Source organism: Bubalus bubalis, chromosome X (assembly GCF_019923935.1).
Source record: "Bubalus bubalis isolate 160015118507 breed Murrah chromosome X, NDDB_SH_1, whole genome shotgun sequence".
Classification (NCBI taxonomy): domain Eukaryota; kingdom Metazoa; phylum Chordata; class Mammalia; order Artiodactyla; family Bovidae; genus Bubalus; species Bubalus bubalis.
Window position 1 is genome coordinate 23,926,145 of NC_059181.1, and position 21,850 is coordinate 23,947,994.

Here is a 21,850-nt window from a genome sequence, read left to right on the forward strand (position 1 = left end):
TGTTAGAGACATTTATAAGGAGTAACCTAAGTTAAGTTTTGCTTGTGTTTATGAAATAAGTTAGATTTAGTTTTACTTATGTGGCATAAATGGTTTTGTCTGCTTGGGGGATTTTCAATGCTGGTCTACATTTTATTTTAACAATATCACTTTAAAATTAAATTGTAGCATACTATAAACTAGTTTTTCATCTCAATCTCATTTAATATATTTTAGAGATAATTTTCGGAGAAGGCAATGGCAAGCCACTCCAGTACTCTTGCCTGGAAGATCCCATGGATGCAGGAGCCCGGTAGGCTGCAGTCCATGGGGTCGCTACGAGTTGGATGTGACTGAGCGACTTCACTTTCACTTTTCACTTTCATGCAATGGAGAAGGAAATGGCAACCCACTCCAGTGTTCTTGCCTGGAGAATCCCAGGGACGGCAGAGCCGGGTGGGCTGCCGTCTATGGGGTCACACAGAGTCGGACACGACTGAAGTGACTTAGCAGCAGCAGAGATAATTTTATATCACTTCATAGAATGTTATCTCATTCTTTTTAACAGCTTCATAGAATTTGATTGTTGGACCACAAATTATCTAACCAGTTCCCTATTCACAGATATTTAGGCTTTTTCAGTTTTTTGCTTCTATACATAATGCTATAGTGAATTATATATGTGTGTATATATACATATATGTTATATATAAATAAAAATATAAAAATATAACATATGTATTGCCCAGATATGAACATGTCATAAAGTCTTAAACTAAGTCAATCAGTCAGTAGCAACCTAGAGGGAGATGAGTGTGAGAGAGAGCAAGCTTGCAAGGAGGCTGAGTTGTGAAATGTTGTGACTGATGGCCTGCGATAGGTGAGGGAGAGAAACTTTGTATTGCTGTGTCCTTCCAATCTCTAGCAGAGGGCAGGTGCTTAGCAAATATTTTCTTAATGCAGTCACAAGAATAGCTTAAAACTGTCTAGTATAAATTATGGGTTCTAGTAAACAAACCATTCTCACACCCACACATGTTTTGATTTTTCATGACCTCACCCCTTCTGCTTTCCTGGACAGCTTCAGTTTGACAGTTTACTGACAACCAGTCAACAACTTTTTTTAAAAAAAAAACATGTTCTGTGAATGTCAGGTTTTTTTTTTTTTTTTTTTTTTAATATTGTAAATTGTGGGTAGTGCGGTGGTTAATAAGTAATTGCAAATCTGATTGTGGCATGCCAGTGTTTTTAAGAGAAGTGAATGTTTTATGAGTCAAAACAAACATAATATTTAGGCTTCCAGTTAATACCAAGGTTAATGATATTTAAGAAAATTGAAGTTTGTAGTAAGTAGTGCTTCTAATCAGTGTTCAGAAATAGATTTGCTGCTTTCTCCATCTCCTCATACAAAGGAATTCTGTATCTTGTCTCCCTTTAGAAACTTAAATTTGTTTCTTCTCTGAATTCCTTTAAAATCTCCTTTCCTCCCTAATGATTTAAAGGCTCAGTAAGGTTATAATTCACCTAGTTTTTGACTCCATAATATAATCCTAATCTATGATGTGATTTCTCAACATTAGTGATTGATATAGTCACATTACCATAGTAACTATGACATTTGTGTTTAGGAAAATTTTCAACTGCCAACTTAAAAATTGTTGAGAGCCTTATTTCATGTTGGCATGTGATTCTTTACTTTCAGAAACAAGCCTGATTAGTTGTTATTGTAAATTTCTTGCCTCTGTATGCCCAAATCAATTTCTCTTTTTCTCTCTGTATGCACACACACACACTTATTTATTCATTCTGTCATCTGTCTGCTTTTAGCAACAAAGTGTAAAATTTCTACTTGTGTGATTTTTATTAACTTCATGTAGGTCTTTTGAGATTCTTTGATATAAGTGTGGTGGGCCAGATTCAATCTTAGGAAAAATTGTCCTCCAGCAGCCTAGCGAATCTTTGGCTGCTGTGTAAGTAGAAATACAAGAATGAGAGCTTTTATCGGCAAACCTTATGGTTAAGGACATTTATTGTTACAAGAAAACTAAAGTAAAGCTTGAAAAGAGAATCAGTAATGAAATAGAATTTTCTTATCTCTTGCCATATTGGTTAGCAACTTAAACATTTGGTGTGGCCAGAATCTTTATTAATAGCTCAAACAGCTCCTCAGGAGGCATTACCAGAAACCCTAGTAAACTGACTTGGGCTCTTTCCCTTCTTCTTCCCTGTCTTCCTTTCCTGGCATCTTTCCTTTAATAGACATTGTCAGATTGTTTTCGTGTTTAAGTTATGCTAATTCATAGTTCTACCAGCAGTGTATGAGACACTGTATTTCCACAGTTGCACCAATACAGTGTACTATTTCAGTTGCTTTTTTGAACCTTCCTTAGCTTGATTATATCTTTCCTAAAGTTCAGTTCAGTTCAGTCGCTCAGTTGTGTCCAACTCTTTGCGACCCCATGAATCGCATCACGCCAGGCCTCCCTGTCCATCACCAACTCCCAGAGTTCACTCAGACTCACGTCCATTGAGTCAGTGATGCCATCCAGCCATCTCATCCTCTGTCGTCCCCTTCTCCTCCTGCCCCCAATCCCTCCCAGCATCAGAGTCTTTTCCAATGAGTCAACTCTTCGCATGAGGTGGCCAAAGTACTGGAGTTTCAGCTTTAGCATCATTCCTTCCAAAGAAATCCCAGGGCTGATCTCCTTCAGAATGGACTGGTTGGATCTCCTTGCAGTCCAAGGGACTCTCAAGAGTCTTCTCCAACACCACAGTTCAAAAGCATCAATCCGTCAGTGCTCAGCTTTCTTCACAGTTCAACTCTCACATCCATACATGACCACTGGAAAAACCATAGCCTTGACTAGATGGACCTTTGTTGTTGGCAAAGTAATGTCTCTGCTTTTCAATATGCTATCTAGGTTGGTCATAACTTTTCTTCCTAAAGTAAGGTGACTAGATCTTTATCATTATTCTGGTTGTAGACCATGCACTGTGGAATCAGCTTTAATGAAGTTAATGAAGTTAGAGAAGGAAGATAAGAAAGGTTTCTAAACATGATATTTTACATAATATATAAAATATTTCAAGTGTACAAAATAGTATAAAGAATATTAGAATGAACATTCTTGTACAACACTACCTCACTGTACCATGCTTTATTCTTTTTGCAATATTTGCTTTAAATCCTCTTTTAGAAGTGAAACATTGTATGCAGATTTGAATCTTCCTGTAGTTACTTCCCTGATATAATTTACCTCCCTCTTTCCCCAGAAATACCATTCTCAAGTGTATTTTTACTTCTACAGTAAATCTTTTGTTTTTCATGTTTCAGTTCAGTTCAGCTTTTTCATGCTAAGTGAGTTCTTCTGTGACCCATTGTTTCATCAACATCATATGCTTTGGATTTATTCATATATATCTCACTTATTTAATTGCCTCATATTGTTGTTGTTATTCAGTTGCTATGTCATGTCTGACTCTTTGTGACCCCTTGGACTGTAACATGCCTGGCTTCCCTGTCCTTCACTATCTCCAAGAATTTGCTCAAACTCATGTCCATTGAGTAAGTAAAGCCATCCAACCATCTCATCCTCTGCTGACCCCTTCTCCTCCCACCTTCAATCTTTCCCAGCATCAGGGTCTTTTCCAGTGAGTCAGCTCTTCACATCAGGTGGCCAAAGTATCAGAGTTTCAGCTTCAGCATCAGCCCTTCCAATGAATATTCAGGACTGATTTCCTTTAAGATTGACTGGTTTGATCTCCTTGCAGTCCAAGGGACTCTAAAGAGTCCTCTCCAACACCACAGCTCAAAAGCATCAGTTCTTCGGCACTAAGCCTTCTTTATGGTCTAACTCTCACATCCCTACATGACTACTAGAAAAACCATGGCTTTGACTATATGGACCTTTGTTGGCAAAGTGATGTCTCTGCTTTTTAATATGTTGTCTAGCTTTAATATGTTTGTCATAGCTTTTCTTCCAAGGAACAAGTATCTTTTCATTTGATGGCTGCGGTTACTGCCCACAGTGATTTTGGAGCCCAATAATATAAAATCTGTCACTGTTTCCACTTTTTCCCCATCTATTTGGCATGAAGTGATGAGACCAAATTCCATGATCTTAATTTTTTGAATGTTGAGCTTAAACCAGCTCTTTTCACTCTCTTCTTTCACCTTCAACAAGAGGCTCTTTAGTTCCTCTTTGCCTTCTGCTGTAAGGGTGGTGTCATCTGCACATCTGAAGTTATTGATATTTCTCCCGGCAATCTTGATTCCACCTTGTACTTCATCCGGCCCGGCATTTCTCATGATGTACTCTGCAAAGAAGTTAAATAAGCAGGGTGACAATATACAGCCTTGATCTACTCCTTTCCCAATTTTGAACCACTCTGTAGTTCCATGTCCGGTTCTAACTGTTGCTTCTTGACCTGCATTTGGGTTTCTCAGGAGGCAAGTAAGATAGTCTGGTATTCCCATCTCTTTAAGAATTGCCTCATAGTTTTATCTAAACAGTCATAATTCATTTATTCATTCTCCTGTGGATGGACTTTCGAGTTGTTGCCAGCTTTCTCTTACTATACTCAATTCTGTGACAGATGTCTCATAATAATATGTGTTTGCCTGTCTTTCAACATGGATCATGGATCGGGATATATGTGGTTCCAAAAGCCACTACATCTGTCCAGGAGGGGGAACTTGCTGCATCATAAGGAAAGTAGTTCTGGGAAGGAAGTGTGGTGTAAGGGAAAAGTTTGGTGTAAGGGAAAAGTTCAGTGTTTCTGAAACAAGAGTCCTTGTTATTTCTGTATGCGAATTTTGCAGATTTGAAGACCATGAAATGAATTTGGAGACCTAGATGGGCTAAAGGACCCACTATGTTGGGCTAAAGCCTTAGGGAATCTTTCAGTGATCTTGAGTGGGAAATTATTTGATCAGGTTTTCACTTTAAAGATATTGTTCTATTGAGTTATATGGGGGATGAACTAGGTTTGGAATGAAGAGTGTATCAATTAGTACCCTTTGCATTGTAAGTAATAGAAAGTCACACTCAAATTGAATTATGTAACAAGGGAATTTATTTGTTATGAACTTTTATCAGCTGTGCTGACTTGTTTTTAGTTTGACTGTGCCAGGTCTTTTGTGCATCATGTGGAGTCTTTCAGTTGTGGCATATGAAATCTTCATTGTGGCATGTGAACTAAAGAGACCCCAAGATGTAATAGCTTGAACCAAGTTTCTTTTTCACATTTAGAGTTTTCTAGGTTGCTGATATTGGTGATAGAGGAATCTGCTTCATCCCTCAGGGATCTCAGTTCATCATACCTGGACCATCTTCAATATATATCTTCCAAGGTTGCTTTGATTATTGCTGTCCTCCTAATCCTTAGGAAGGGAGAAAATGCATGAAGGTATGAACACAGGAGTTTTATGGGCCAGACCCAAAAAAGGCCTCCATCACCTTTGTTCTCATTTCATAGGAGAGAAAGTTGCCATAAGACCACTTGTAAAGTGCATGGCATATGTGGTGTAGGAGAACAGAGATTTTGGTGATCAGCAGGCTGTCTCTGCTACAGGTGAAATATGGTGACTTCTATGTTTCTGGCTTGAGCAATTGATGATGGATGGGATTAGCAAATGTATAGGAGACTACAAGAGGAGGATTTGAAGTGGGGAGGAAAGGGAGATGAAAAGTTCACATTGGAATATCTTCAGTTTGATGTGCTCGTGGGACATTCAGGTGGGAATATGTACTTGGAAGATGGTTGTACAAGCTTGGTTTTCATTAAGGGACATCAGGTTTAGAGATATTCAATTGGAGAGTCATCCCATTATTAAGTGTCTAATTTTGGGGGTAATTTCTGCTTAAAAGCAATACTTGGCACTCACCTTGAAGTCCATCTGCCTCTTCTCTGCTGCCCACTCCTTCAGTCATGTAACATTTTAAGGCAGTTTATCCCTAACCAGTTTGACAGCTTAGTACTTGAGGAAGCTACATTTATTCTTTGAATCTGGAGATGTCTCCGTCTAACAGATTGTTTATAAAAATGTCAAAATAATATCTGTGCTAGCATGATGGCTGGGGGATCCCATTGTTAGCATGACTCCAACTGGATAAGTGCTTTGTAATCACTGCCTTTGATTGCCTGTCTTTAATTCAGCTCTCCATGCTTGACAGAACAATTAAGATTTTAAACAAATTATCTATGGGTTGCCCCTTATTCAAATGCTTATTTATGTAGTTGTGTATGACTTTTTCTGAGAGAAACTATGTTCTCATTCTTCTCATCAGTTGTGAGTGATAGTAATTCCTATGCTCCTAGAATTGTAATTGAGTTGAAGAATTTTACATGTTGGGGTTGGGGCGCACAATTGTCCAAGTTATCTCTCAGTTTAGTTCAGTCGCTCAGTCGTGTCTGACTCTTTGTGACCCCATGGATGGCAGCACACCAGGCTTCCCTGTCCTTCAAGTTTTCTCTGCTGTGCCCCTTATTGAAGGGATAGAAAACTCCTTCAGAAAAAGGAAAGATTGTTGCAATTTCGTTTCTGGGCTTTGGAAAATATTTGTTTTGGAATTACACAACTGTGGTCTGTTTCCAGATATTTTCAGACCTATTCTGTTGCTTGGATTTTCAGTATTAATAGTGGTTTTAGAGATTATGCCCCTCCTCATTGTGGTGGCCTCTCCTATAATGATTCAAAAAATCCTGTAGGTTCTCCTTGGGTACTTTTACTATCAGATAGATCAATACTTTTCTAAGAAGGTTGTTTCCTTGATGGAACAACCTTACGATTTTTTTTTTTTTTGATTGAGCTCAAATCTGCCTTCTTGCTTCTAATTCTTCTCATTAGCTCTAGAGTAGCAGATGTCAACTCTTTTGTATCATGGTATTTGAGCCTTAGGGAAGTTACTGTCTGACTTATCGGAGACTTTTGAGGTGTGGGAACATAGATAATATAGGTAACTGGATGTACATATAACTACACTTATGGACCATTTCAGAAAACACTGAAATGTAAATGAGGGAGAGTGAGTATCTTGATATTATTGATCCCTTTCTAGTTTATATAAAAATAAATCATTTGCAAAATCTGCACTTTAACCATTATAAATAATAGATCCATATGCCACCCATCTCTAAAACAGTAGAGTCCATCACATCGTTCTAATATCCATCCTTAGTCTTCTTGCTGTGGACCATCCTTGCCCTTTTATCCCATCCATTTCTTATAACCTGTGATTTCTAGACCCTCACTGTCCTGGTCTCTCCTCCTTGGACAGATGCTTGTCATTGTTTTTCTTGAATTGCAGCATGTCCAGAATTAGTCATGATATTCCAAATATGATCTGTATAATACATGGCTCATTGCCTGGTGGGGATAGTATGTTCTGAAGCACTAGAAGATTGGGGAATAAGACTATTGCCTCTTATTCCCTCTTGGGGAATTTCCTCTCAGCATTTAGATGTTATGTGCAAAGAATTGAAGTTTTGTGTGTGGGTGTACACTCAGATCCCAAAACTGCTATTAGCAGGAACATGTTATTCATCTTTGCAATCTGAGTATTTACTAATTACTGCTAAAAGCTTTGAAATATCAGATCCATAATAGGGGATGATAGAATTCATTATTATTGTTCTGTTTACTTTCTATTGAAAAAATTTGTTAGTTTCACTTAGCACCTATATATTGGCAACAGGTATTAATAATTGAATATATTCAAATTTAAACAGTTGGATATATTATCTGAAATGTTGTCCTGGTTGTGAAATGCCCTCTATCTTTGCATACCTCTCTGAGTATTTAAGGCCACTTCAAATGCCGCTGCTGCTTTTCCCTGCCCTTTCACCTGGAAATGATTTCTTCTTTATTTGAATTCTCTTAGTTCTTCCACAGAGAAGGCAATGGCACCCCACTCCAGTACTCCTGCCTGGAAAATCCCATGGGCAGAGAAGCCTGGTAGGCTGCAGTCCATGGGGTCGCTAGGAGTCGGACACAACTGAGCGACTTCACTTTCACTTTTCCCTTTCATGCATTGGAGAAGGAAATGGCAACCCACTCCAGTGTTCTTGCCTGGAGAATCCCAGGGATGGGGAAGCCTGGTGGGCTGCCGTCTCTGGGATCACACAGAGTCGGACATGACTGAAGCGACTTAGCAGCAGCTGCAGCAGCAGCAGTTCTTCCTTGGCACATATCCCACTCTCCATTATGTTATGGATATTTGTGTATGTGTTTAATCTCCTGTAAGAGAATACAGATTTTAAGAGAATCAAATATATTTTATTTATCTTTGAATGCCTCAGACAGCCAATCCAGTGTCTTGAGCCTAATTTGCTCTCAGTAGTCATTGAATGAATGTATAAATGCAAGAAAATAAACATAAATTTAATGTATTTCTGGCCAGTAGTGGATTTAATTAGAAGTAAAAAATATAAAACAGAAAATAACATATTTGGTAATAAAGTGCAAAAACACTCAATTAGTGAGTTAAATAATTATGATTTTCTGATATGGATTGATTTGATGGGATTGTTATGTATTAGACGTAATGTATGCTTCACACTCAATATTTAAAAATTAAGATCATGGCATCCAGGCCCATCACTTCATGCCACATAGAAGGGGAAAAGGTGGGAGCAGTGATAGATTTCCTCTTCTTGGGCTCTAAAATCACTGCAGACGGTGACTGCAGCCATGAAATTAGAATATGATTGCTCCTTGGCAGGAAAGCTATGACAAACCTAGACGGTGTGTTAAAAAGCAAAGATATCACGTTGCCGACAAAAGTCCATATAGTCAAGGCCATGGTCTTTCCAGTAGTCATGTACAGATGTGAGAGCTGGACAATAAAGAAGACAGAGCAGCAAGAATTGATGCTTTCGAACTGTGGTGCTGGAGAAGACTCTTGGGAGTCTCTTGGACTGCAAGGAGATCAAACCAGTCAATCTTAAAGGAAATCAATCCTGAATACCCTTTGGAAGGACAGATGCTGAAGCTGAAGCTCTAGTACTTTGGCCACCTGATGTGAAGATCTGACTCACTGGAGAAGAACCTGATGCTGGGAAGTTTGAAGGCAGGAGGAGAAGAGGGCTACAGAGGATGAGATTGTTGGATGAAATCACTGATTCAGTGGACGTAGACTTGGGCAAACTCTGGGAGATGGTGAGGGACAGGGAAGCCTTGCATGCTGTAGTCCATGGGGTCACAAAGAGTCAGACATGACTTGGCGACTGAACAACAACAACAACTTTCTTTATGATGGAAGAAAAGCAGCATTGCCCAGGAAGAATATATTACCAGCATTATCCAGTATAATGTACACGGAATGCAGCTATTTCAGATTTGCTGATGCCTATTTGCACATTATAATAGTGAGTTTAAAAGTTGGATTTTGCAAACCCATTTGTGTATGTGGAATGAGACAGCACTCTGGTGAGAGTTGCTCTTATTTTATGTTAACAGCTTCTTATCTTGCAAAAGTTAGTACAACTGTTGTGCACATGTGTATACTCAGTCACTCAGTCATGTCCGACTCTTTGTGACCCCATGGACTGCAGCCCACCTGGCTTCTCTGTCCATGGGACTCTCCAGGCAAGAATACTGGAATGAGTTGCCTTGCCCTCCTCCAGGGGATCTCTCCAACCCAGAGGTCAAACTTGTGTCTCTTATGTCTCCTGCATTGGGAGACAAGTTCTTTACCACTAGCACCACCTGGGAAGCCCCAGTACAATTGTGAGGCAAGAAGAAATATTCTTCTTGATCCTACTGATGATAATTTTTAAAATATCTGTCATTTTTGAAGTTTGCTGTGTGCTATGCCACTGTGAAATAACAGAAAATAGACATATATTGGTCTCTGACCCCAGTTCTTGGCACAGAGATCCCAAGTTCCTTGTATTTCCTAAGTGGTAAGAGCATGAGGAAGATATTTTGTTCTAATGCTTGTTCTCTGACCCCGGTGCCTGCCACAGAGCTCCTAAATCTTTTGAAATTTCTCAGGTGATTGCAGTGTGTTTTATTGTAATGAGATGATTCTTGGTGGACTCTTAAGTAGCTTTAGGATGGGGCCTGGTGGGTTGGTGAACACACAAGTGCTGGGAGGGTGGTGCATCCCGACTCCATGAGGACAGAAGCTCCTGAGCTCAGCGCCATTTCAGATCCTACCCTTTCTAGATGAACAGGTTCATCTATAGCATTTATCATATCCTTTATTACATAGCTAACCAGCAAGTATAAGTGAGTATTTCCTTGATTTCCATGAGCTCTTGTAGCAAATTTTGGGGAACCCCAATTTATAGCAGATCAGTCGAAGGTATAGGTAACAGCCTGGGAGTGATGATTGACATCCAAAGTGGGGGCAGTCTTATGAGACTGAGCCCTTAACCTGTTGATCTGATGCTGACTACAGGTAGATGGCATAAGAACTGAACTGAACAGTAGGGCACCCAGCTGGTGTTGCCGGATTGCTTGGTGTTTGTGGAAAGCCTACCTGCCTGGTGTCAGAAATATTGTGAATGTGAGAGTAAAGGAGAAACACAGGAAGTTTTTCCTGTAGCTGCCTTGCATTCTCTCATTTAATCTTTACAAATCTTTATAACAGTGCAACAAGATAGATTCTATAATTATCCTTATTGTGTGAATGAGAAAATGGAGTCACAGAGGTTAAGTAAATTGTCCACAGTAAGGTGGACAGCCAGTATGTGATCTAGAACCCAAACTCTTTAACATGATGGTCTTTTCTGTGTTCTCATTATCAAACTGATCTACAAATACTCATCCAGTTCCCAATATGTGCAAAGTAATTTTTTAGGCATTGTTTTTAGGCATTCAGAATAAAAATATATAAAGCAAGAGCTCTTGAACAAGATTTCTATTGTTATGGAACTTAAAATTTTTCTGGAAGAACTACAGTCCCATCTAATGGAATAATAGTGCTATCCACACTGAGTAACACTGGCAGAGTGTCCTGTGGGAATGGATTTATAGGAAGGCTTTGAAGCAGGCTAGGCAGACTTTAATGGAGCAGGCCAGATTTAAGCTAGCTCTTGAAGGAAAAGTAGAATTTATATCAGCAGAGATACGGAGGAAGCTATTTCAACAGGAGCAGAAGGCACAGGAGGAACATGACATGAGCCAAACACAGGTTGGGAGATCAAGGCATGGCCCGGGAGTATCACTGAACATTGTTAAAATGATTTTTTCCTGATTTTCATCTTACAAAATAATGGATTAGTCATGAATGTAAATTATGTACATTAGAAGAATTATACAAACCCCCCAATTTTTATATCTGGAGCTATTAAAAGCAGGATTTCTTATAGAAACAACTTATTAGGGGAAAGCACCTTCATTTAGGTTTTCAAAAATGAAAAAATGCTATAAATTAGTGAAGAGGCAAATCTGTCACTATCACCCGTGCTATCTGCTGTTGTTTTCTAGCAGCTGTATACATTTTTAATCTGTTTTGAGTATGAGATGAGAAAAAACTTGAAAGCCTCTTTCTAAAAGGTGTGTGAAAACAGTACATCTTTTTCTATCAGGAATAAATGTAATCCTGTTCTCTGAACATAGATCAAATATCGGTGAAGATATAAAGGTTGGATAATTGAAAGGACTCGCAAGACTCTACTCATCTATGGCTTTAAGAAATGTAAAGGATGCAGCAGGAGAAAGAAGGTGTGGACAATCAGAGAGAGGACTGAGCCTTTCAGATGTGGCTCCCAAGGGCCCTTTCTCAGTTGCACAGGAGGCGCTTTATCTTTTGATTATAAACCACTAAGGTATGTGTGCAGTACCTTGGCCTCAGGGGAGCTGAAGCATCAATTTACTCAAGAGTCTTTCCTACTTTGCTGGTCATTTGGCAAGGCTGATTAATAAAAATTATAAAGAAATGTATGCGGACGATAATTTGGGAAAGTTTGACTTTGGGGGGTTTGGGAATGTTTTAGATGAGCAGCACAGCAATAGTATTATAAGATTTTATTCCACTTTTCTGGTGGCTAGTACCTGGTTATTACATAATTCTCAGTTCTGTGTTGTATGTCTGGAGTTAAGGGGCTTTTCTGGTGGCTGCCTGCATTGGTAGGCAGGTAGAGTCTGCCTGCAATACAGGAGACCCGGCTTCGATCCCAGGGTCAGAAAGATCCTCTGGAGATGGGTATGGCTGGCTACCCGCTCCAGTATTCTTAACTGGAGAATCCCGTGGACAGAGGAGCCTGGCGGGCTACAGTCCATGGGGCCACAAAAAGTCAGATATGACCGAGCAAGAAACATTTCATAATGAAAAGGGTCAAGTGCAAAACTTTTCCTCATGTTGTATAAAAATCAGCTTATAAGACTCCCCTTCACACTGTCAACTATAGGAGCCTAAGTAACCTCTTCATGGGTACAAAACTCATGTGACTCAATATCTCAGTAAGTCAACAAATTCACCTTTCTGAAGGGTTTTAGGTCCAGAACATTGATGAATCAGAGGGTTGTGAAAAAGTGAAGATGAGAAATTATGTTCCAACTCCCCTGCACTCACAGTTACAATGTTTATTTTCATAAACAGTATCTTTTTATTACTGTATGGTTGGGACAAACAGAGCCTTTCATAGAGGCCTAAAGATTAGAAAGATGAGTACAACACTCCATCTTTTCTCCTCTCACAAAAATAGGAGGAGGTTATACTTTTCTGCTCAAGACCAGATCTTTTTTTCTTAGCCAGTGGTTCTCGACTGGGGATGATTTTGTTCCCCAGGTGACACTGGGCAATATCTAGAGATATTTTTGGTTGTTGGTTTTAACACCTGGGGACATGCTACTTGTTTCTAGTGGGTAGAGGCTAAGGATGCTGCTTAACCTGCTGCGGTGCATAGGACAGCCCCACAGCAAAGGCTTATCTGGCTCAAAATGTCATGAGGATCGAGGCTGAAAAATGCTAAGCAAGAAATTTTTCTTAGTTATTTTAACATCTTCCTGATTATTAATACTTATTTATTGTGTAAAATCTGGAAAATCCAAGAAAACACAGAAAAGAAATAAATTAGCCATAATGTCATCTTTCAGAAATTAGCACTGTTAAACATTTTATTGCAGTGACTCTCAAATCTGGCTGTGTCTGTGGAGCATTGAAAAAACTTGGGGCTCCAATCTCAGATATTCAGATTCCAGTCTTTTCTCTGTGTTTATATTCTTTTATGTAATCTACTCATCCCTCACCACTATTTTCTGAGTATTTTTCTCTGCCAGAGGTTGACAAACCATAGCTGCAGGCCAAATCCAGCCTGCCACCTGTTTCTGTACAGCCTTCCAGGTAAGAATGGATTTAAAATTTTTAAATGGTTGGTTGGAAAAAATCAAGAGAAGAAGATTATTTTATGACACTTGAAAATTATGTGAAAGTCAAATTACAGTGTCTTGCCTAAACTTTTCTCAGAATACAGCCATGTCCTTTGGTCTATGTAATGTCTGTGGTTGCTTTCACATGGCAGAGTTAAGTAGTTGTGATCAAGACCTTAGGGCCCAAACAAACCCTGAAATATGTACTTGAGAATTGTATGGAAAGTTTATGGACCTCTGTCCTATGCCATTAGCTGCTTCCATTGTTCTTTCCTGGACTGACAGCATTCTATCCCCTCTTGTTGATAAACTGTTTTTGATTTTTGGTTATTATAAATGATTCTTTGAGAAGTATCCTATTTGACTAAGCCATGCATAAGTATATGATTATTTCTGTCAGAAAATTTCCTAGAGGAAATAACTTGGTAAAGGTGTAGCCAAATTCCTATCCTAAAAGTTAATACCAATTTCCTCTTCAAATCAGAAATATATTTGAATATCTGTTTGCTTACCTCCTTGCTATCTGTGGATGCTTTGCATTTTTGTCTCTGCCAACCGGACGACTTGCCTCCTTTTGTTTACTAATGAAGCCGAACATTTTTTTTTCTATGTGCTCATTGGTCATTTGTGTTTATTTTGTGAATCACCTCTTCTTTTCTTTTGCCCATTCTCTATTTTGGCTTCTATTATTTTCTTGTTGCCTTGTAAGAATTTTTTTCTTTTAAAATTAAGGATAATTGAAGATAACTTTTTATTTTAAAATTAAGAATAGTAATAATTTTCCTGACATGTAAGCTGCTTATTCTTTGCCTAATACTACATTTTTTAAAAAAGCTTTAATATATAGAAGTTTTAAAATCTAACAGTTGCTTCTTGACTTTTGGCTAAGATCAAGTGTAAATCTAACACTAAAAATCTTTACTACTTTTAGTGTCCTGCTTTATTCATTATGTTTATTGTGGGTGGATATAAACTAAACATGCTATAAGAGGTGAAAGGGCATTGAAGGCTGAGAGGATTGCATATGGGTGGAAAGACCTGCATCCTTTGGAAAAGGGAAGGAATAAGGGTGATGGTGGGGCTTCCCAGGTGGCTCAGTGGTAAAGAATCCACCTGCCAATGCAGGACACACAGGTTTGATCCTTGGGTCGGGAAGATCCCCTGGGGAAGGAAATGGCTACTGACTCCAATATTCTTGCCTGGGAAATCCCATGGACAGAGGAGCCTGGTGGGCTATAGTCCACAGTTTTGTCTGTGTGTTGGAATTGGCACCACTTGGGGAGATTTACAAACACTCATGCTTGGGTCCCACCCCCAGTAATGTGGCTTTGATTGGCCCAGACTGTCACTTGGAAATTGGGATTTTAAAAATACAGTGTTCATCAGTGTTGCTGCTACAGATTAATAGTGGTTCTCTCAGTGTGGCTGCAGCATCACCTGGGAACTTGTTAGGAATGCAAATTGGTTTTTTAATTAATTTTTTTAAATTGAAGGATAATTGCTTTACAGACTTTTGTTGTTTTCTGTCAAACCTCAACATGAATCAGCCATAGGTATACATATATCCCCTCCCTTTTGAACCTCCTTCCCATCTCCCTCTGCATCCCACCCCTCTAGGTTGATACAGACCCCTGTTTGAGTTTCCTGAGCCATACAGCAAATTCCCATTGGCTATCTACTTGACATTTGGTAATGTAAGTTTCCATGTTACTCTTTCCATACATCTCATCCTCTGCTCCCCTCTCCGTGTGTCCATAAGTCTATTCTCTATGTCTGTTTCTCCATTGCTGCCCTGTGAATAAATTCTTCAGTACCATTTTTCTAGATTCCGTATATATGTGTTAGAATAAAATATTTATCTTTCTCTTTCTGACTTACTTCACTCCATATAATAGGTTCTAGATTCATCCACTTCATTAGAACTGACTCAGATGCATTCATTTTTATGGCTGAGTAACATTCCATTGTGTATATGTACCACAGCTTGTTTATCCATTCATCTATCGATGGACATCTAGATTGCTTCCATGTTCTAGCTATTGTAAATAGTGCTGCAATGAACAATGGGATACATGTGTCTTTTTCAATTTTCATTTCCTCAGGGTATATGCCTAGGAGTGGGATTGCTGGGTCATATGGTGGTTTTATTCCTACTTTTTTAAGGAATCTCCATACCATCTTCCATAGTGGTTGTATCAATTTACATTCCCACCAACAGTGCAAAAGTGTTCCCTTTTCTCCACACTCTCTCCAGCATTTATTGTTTGTAGACTTTTTGATGATGGCCATTCTGACTGGTGTGAAGTGATATCTCATTGTAGTTTTGATAAGCATTTCTCTAATAATGAGTGATGTTGAGCATCTTTTCATGTGTTTGTTAGCCATGCGTGTGTCTTCTTTGGAGAAATGCCTGTTTAGGTCTTTTTCCCACTTTTTGATTGGGTTATTTGTTTTTCTCGTATTGAATTGTATGAGCTGCTTGTATATTTTGGAAATTAATCCTTTGTCAGTTGTTTCATTTGCTATTATTTTCTCCCATTCTGAGGGTTGTCTTTTCACCTTGCTTATAGTTTCCCTTGCTGTGCAAAAGCTTTTAAGTTTAATCAGGTCCCACTTGTTTACTTTTGTTTTTATTTCCATTACTCTAGGAGGTAGGTCATAGAGGATCTTGCTTTGATTTGTGTCATCGAGTGTTCTGCCTATGTTTTTCTCAAAGAGTTTTATAGTTTCTGGTCTTACATTTAGGTCTTTAATCCATTTTGAGTTTATCTTTGTGTATGGTGTTAGGAAGTGTTCTAATTTCATTCTTTTACATATAGGTGTCCAGTTTTACCAGCACCATTTATTGAAGAGGCTGTCTTAGCCCCATTGTATATTCTTGCCTCCTTTGTCAAAAATAAGGTACCCGTAGGTGCATGGGTTTATTTCTGCACTTTCTATCTTGTTCCATTGGTCTATATTTCTGTTTTTGTGCCAGTACCATACTGTCTTGATGACTCTAGCTTTGTAGTATAGCCTGAAGTCTGGAAGGTTGATTTCTCCCACTCCATTCTTCTTTCTCAAGACTGCTTTTGGCTATTTGGAGTCTTTTGTGTTTCCATATGAATTGTGAAAATTTTGTTCTAGTTCTGTGAAAAATGTCTTGGTAATTTGATAGGGATCATATTGAATCTGTAGATTGCACTAGGTAGTATAGTCATTTTCACAATATTGATTCTTTCTGCCCAGGAACATAGAATATCTCTCCATCTGTTTATGTTGGTTTTATTTCTTTCATTAGTGTCTTAAAATTTTCTGTGTACAGTTATTTTGTCTCCTTAGGTAAGTTTATTCTAGATATTTAATTCTTTTTGTTGAAATGGTGAATGGGATTGATTCCTTAATTTCTCTTTCTGATTTTTCATTGTTAGTATATAGAAATGCAAGTGATTTCTGTGTATTGATTTTGTATCCTGCAACTTTTCTAAATTCACTGATTGGCTCTAGTAATTTTCTGATACTATCTTTAGGGTTTTCTATGTACAGTATCATGTCATCTGCAAACAGTGAGAGCTTTATTTCTTTTCTGATCTGGATTCCTTTTTTTTCTTTTTCTTCTCTGATTGCTGAAGCTAGGACTTCCAGAACTATGTTGCATAATAGTGGGGAAAGTGGACACCCTTGTCTTGTTCCTCATCTTAGGGAGGATGCTTTCAGTTTCTCACCATTGAGAATAATGTTTGCTGTAGGCTTATCATATATGGCCTTTACTATGTTGAGGTAGGTTCATTCCATGCCCATTTTTTGAAGAGTTTTAATCATAAATGGGTGCTGAATTTTATCAAAGGCTTTTCTGCATCTATTGAGATTATCATATGGTTTTTATCTTACAATTTCTTAATATGGTGTATCACATTGATTGATTTGCATATATTGAAGAATCCTTGCATCCTTGGAATAAACCCACCTTGATCATGGTGTATGAGTTTTTGATGTGTTGCTGAATTCTGTTTGCTAAAGTTTTGTTGAGGATTTTTGCATCTATGTTCATCAGTGATATTGGCCTGTAGTTTTCTTTGTTGTGTTGTCTTTGTCTGGTTTTGGTATCAGGGTGATGGTGGCCTCATAGAATGAGTTTGGAAGTGTTCCTTCCTCTGCAATTTTTTGAAAGAGTTTTAGAAGGATAGGCATTAGCTCTTCTCTAAATGTTTGATAGAATTCTCCTGTGAAGCTATGTGGTTCTGGGCTTTTTTTTTTTTTTTTTGGGAGATTTTTTTTATCAGAGCTTCAATTTCAGTGCTTGTAATTGGGTTGTTCATAATTTCTATTTCTTCCTGGTTCAGTCTTGGAAGATTGAACTTTTCTAAGAATCTGTCCATTTCTTCCACGTTATCCATTTTATTGCCATATAGTTGTTCATAATAGTCTCTTATAATCCTTTATATGTCTGCATTGTCTGTTGTAACCTCTCCTTTTTCATTTCTAATTTTGTTGATTTGATTCTTCTCTCTTTTTTTCTTGATGAGTCTGGCTAAAGGTTTGTAAATTTTGTTTATCTTCTTAAAGAACCAGCTTTTAGCTTTATTAATCTTTACTATTGTTTCTTTCATTTCTTTTTCATTTATTTCTGCTCAGATCTTTATGATTTGTTTCCTTCTACTAATTTTTTTTTGTTGTTCTTCTTTTTCTGGTTGTTTTAGGTGTAAAGTTAGATTGTCTATTAGCTCTTTTTCTTGTTTCTTGAAGTAAGATTGTATTGCTATAAACTTCCCTCTTAGAACTGCTATTGTTGCATTCCATAGGTTTTGAGTTGTCATGTTTCATTGTCATTAGTTTCTAGAAATTTTTGATTTCCCTTTTGATTTCTTCAGTAACCTGTTGCTTATTTAGAAATGCGTTGTTTAATTTCCATGTGTTTGTGTTTCTTACAATTTTTTTCTTGTAATTGATATCTAGTCTCATAACGTTGTGTTAGGAGAAGTTGCTTGATATGATTTCAGTTTTCTTAAATTTACTGAGGTTTGATTTGTGGCCCAGGATGTGGTCTATCCAGGAGAATGTTCCATGTGCACTTGAGAAGAAGGTGTATTCTTCTGCATTTGGATGGAATGCCCTGAAGATATCAATGAGATCCATCTCATCTAATGTATCATTTAAAACTTGTGTTTCCTTATTAATTTTCTGTTTTGATGATCTGTCCATTGGTGTGAGTGAGTCAGTGAGTGAAGTCGCTCAGTTGTGTCCAACTCTGCAACCCCGTGGACTGTAGCCCACCAGGCTCCTCTGTCCATGGGATTCTCCAGGCAAGAGTACTGGAGTGGGTTGCCATTTCCTTCTCCAGGGGATCTTCCCAACCCAGGGATCGAACCCAGGTCTCCTGCACTGTGGGCAGATGCTTTACCCATTTACCTATTGAAGGACATCTTGGTTGCTTCCAAACATTGGTAGTTATGAATAAAGGACAGAAATGGTATGGACCTAACAGAAGCAGAAGATATTACTAAGAGGTGGCAAGAATACACAGAACTGTACAAAAAAGATCTTCATGACCTAGATAATCATAATGATGTGATCACTCACCTAGAGCCAGACATCCTGGAATGTGAAGTCTAGTGAGCCTTAGGAAGCATCACACAAACAAAGCTAGTGGAGGTGATGGAATTCCAGTTGAGCTATTTCAAATCCTGGAAGATGATGCTATGAACGTGCTGCTCTCAATATGCCAGCAAATTTGGAAAACTTGGCAGTGGCCACAGGACTGGAAAATGTCAGTTTTCATTCCAATCCCAAAGAAAGGCAATGCCAAAGAATGCTCAAACTACCACACAATTGCACTCATCTCACAGGCTAGTAGAGTAATGCTCAAAATTTTCAAAGCCATGCTTCAACAGTATGGAAACTGTGACCTTCTAGATGTTCATGCTGGGTAGAAAAAAGGCAGAGGAATCAGAGATCAAATTGCCAATGTCTATTGGATCATTGAAAAAGCAAGAGAGTTCCAGAAAAACATCTATTTCTGCTTTATTGACTCTGCCAAAGCCTTTGACTGTGTGGACCACAACCAACTGTGGAAAATTCTGAAAGAGATGGGAATACCAGACCACCTGACCTGCCTCTTGAGAAACCTATATGCAGGTCAGGAAGCAACAGTTAGAACTGGACATGGAACAACAGACTGGTTCCAAACAGGAAAAGGAGTCTGTCAAGGCTATGTATTGTCACCTTGCTTATTTAACTTATATGCAGAGTACATCATGAGAAATGCTGGGCTGGGTAAAGCACAAGCTGGAATCAAGATTGCTGGGAGAATTATCAATAACCTCAGATATGCAGATGACACCACCCTTATGGCAGAAAGTGAAGAAGAACTAAAGAGCCTCTTGATGAAAGTGAAAGAGAAGAGTGAAAAAGCTTGCTTAATACTCAGCATTCAGAAAATAAAGATCATGGCATCTGGTCCCATCACTTCACGGCAAGTAGATGGAGAAACAGTGGAAACAGTGGCAGACTTCATTTTTCTGGGCTCCAAAATCACTGCAGATGGTGACTGCAGCCATGAAATTGAAAGATGCTTGCTCCTTGGAAGAAAAGCTATGACAAACCTAGACAGCATATTAAAAGGCAGAGATATTAATTTTCCAACAAAGATCTGTCTAGTCAAGGCTATGGTTTTTCCAGTAGTCATGTATGGATGTGAGAGTTGGACTATACAGAAAGCTAAGTGACGAAGAATTGATGCTTTTGAACTGTGGTATTGGAGAAGACTCTTGAGAGTCCCTTGGACTGCAAGGAGACCCAACCAGTCCATCCTAAAGGAAATCAGTCCTGAATATTCATTGGAAGGGCTGATGCTAAAGCTGAAACTCTGATACTTTGGCCACCTGATGTGAAGAACTGACTCACTGGAAAAGACCCTGATGCTGGGAAAGATTGAAGGTGGGAAGAGAGGGGCATGACAGAGGATGAGATGGTTGGATGGCATCACTGATTCAATGGGCATGAGTTTGAGTAAACACTGGGAGTTGGTGATGGACAGGGAGGCCTGGCATGCTGCAGTCCATGGAGTTGCAGAGTTGGACATAACTGAGCGACTGAACTGACTGATGAGTAAAGTTGCTAGAAATATCTGTGTGCAGCTTTCTGTGTAGGCATAACTTTTCAACTCTTGGGCAAATATCAGTGAGTGTATTTGCCAGATTGTATGATAAGATAACGTTTACCTTTTTAAGAAACTGCCAAAGTGAAAGTCACTCAATCATGTCTGACTCTTTCTAATCACATAGGCTGTAGCCTGCCAGGCTCCTCTGGCCATGGAATTCTCCAGGCAAGAATACTAGAGTGGGTTACCATGCTTTTCTCCAGGGGATCTTCCCAACCCAAGGATTGAACCCAGGTCTTCTGCATTATAGGCAGATTCTTTACTGTCTGAGCCACCAGGGAAGTGGGGCTAAGCTGCCTTCCAAAGGGATATGAGTTTGAGCAAATGCTGGGAGACGGTGGGGGACAGGGAAGCCTTGTGTGCTACAGTCCATGGAGTCGCAAAGAGTTGGACACGACTGAATGACTAAACAACAACCATTTTGCATGCCCACCAGCAGTGAATGAGAATTCCTGTTGCTCTACATGTTCATCAGTGTTTGATGTTATCACTGTTTTTGATTTTAGGCATTCTAATAAGGGTGTGCCAAAGCCTTTGACTGTGTGGATCACAACAAACTGTGGAAAATTCTGAAAGAGATGGGAATCCCAGACCACCTGACCTGCCTCTTGAGAAACCTGTATGCAGGTCAGGAAGCAACAGTTAGAACTGGACATGGAACAACAGACTGGTTCCAGATAGGAAAAGGAGTACGTCAAGGCTGTATATTGTTACCCTGCTTATTTAACTTATATGCAGAGTACATCATGAGAAACGCTGGACTGGAAGAAGCACAAGCTGGAATCAAGATTGCCGGGAAAAATATCAATAACCTCAGATATGCAGATGACACCACTCTTATGGCAGAAAGTGAAGAGGAACTAAAAAGCCTCTTGATGAAAGTGAAAGTGGAGAGTGAAAAAGTTGGCTTAAAGCTCAACATTCAGAAAATGAAGATCATGGCATCTGGTCCCATCACTTCATGGGAAATAGATGGGGAAACAGTGGAAACAGTGACAGACTTTATTTTTCTGGGCTCCAAAATCACTGCAGATGGTGACTGCAGCCATGAAATTAAAAGACGCTTACTCCTTGGAAGGAAAGTTATGACCAACCTAGAAAGCTTATGCAAAAGCAGAGACATTACTTTGCCAACAAAGGTCTGTCTAGTCAAGGCTATGGTTTTTCCTGTGGTCATGTATGGATGTGAAAGTTGGACTGTGAAGAAGGCTGAGTGCCAAAGAATTGATGCTTTTGACCTGTGGTGTTGGAGAAGAGTCTTGAGAGTCCCTTGGACTGCAAGGAGATCCAACCAGTCCATTCTGAAGGAGATCAGCCCTGGGATTTCTTTGGAAGGAATGATGCTAAAGCTGAAACTCCAGTACTTTGGCCACCTCAAGTGAAGCGTTGACTCATTGGAAAAGACTGATGCT